The 550-nt window shown below is 66.7% G+C and overlaps 1 protein-coding gene across 4 annotated transcripts in view; it reads left to right on the top strand.

Annotated features, from left to right (window-relative positions):
• The first annotated feature begins 296 nt into the window (after nucleotides 1–296).
• SPOP (speckle type BTB/POZ protein) overlaps nucleotides 297–550 on the top strand; it is a 64,197-nt gene continuing 63,943 nt past the window's right edge. For all 4 annotated transcript variants that reach the window (XM_006746677.3, XM_006746678.3, XM_081805160.1 and 1 more), the window contains exon 1: nucleotides 297–471. The gene's annotated coding sequence lies outside the window, so the exon portion shown is untranslated. The remainder of the gene's footprint in view (nucleotides 472–550) is intronic.

The following is a 550-nucleotide window of genomic DNA, read 5'->3' as shown; positions in this document are numbered from 1 at the left end:
CTTTATTGTTACGCTGCCCCCCCAACCCTCGGTAGGCCTCTATTTGGTCCTCGCACCTCCGCACAGCCTCCTGCGCGGTGCATGCCACCCCCTCCGTGCTCCCGCCTCTTTCCAGTCAGGCCCCTCCTTCCCCTCAAATCCCCCGGCCCCGGGGAGCCGGCGGGACGCACGCGCACTAAGGGAGGTAGGCGGAGTCTTGAGGAAGAGGGAGGAGGGGCAGGAGAACCCAGGGAGGGGAGAAGAGGGGCGGAGGCCGCGCGGGGTGGGGCCCGGCGGGTACGCGCTCGCTGCGTCGACGTGCTGACGCCATGACGCCCCGGCCGGTGTGTGTCGGTGTGTGTGTGTGTGAGTGTGCGCGTTCTGAGTGTGTGTGTATTTGTGTATCGGCGGTCCCGCAGGTCCCGGATGTTGCGGACAGTATGAAGCGAGCGCAGGGGTACGGGGACCAGCAGCTGTCGCCGCCGTTCTCAGGTGAGTGGGGGGAGGAGAGTCAAGGGAGAGGGTTGTCCTGTCGGAGTGTGGGGGGACGCCTCCCTTAAGAGGTAACTGG

The sequence above is a fragment of the Leptonychotes weddellii genome, chromosome 15 (genome assembly GCF_054177405.1).
Source record: "Leptonychotes weddellii isolate Sample4059 chromosome 15, ASM5417740v2, whole genome shotgun sequence".
Lineage (NCBI taxonomy): Eukaryota > Metazoa > Chordata > Mammalia > Carnivora > Phocidae > Leptonychotes > Leptonychotes weddellii.
The sequence above is the reverse complement of the archived record's forward strand: the minus strand, read 5'-3'. Positions and strand labels throughout refer to the sequence as shown.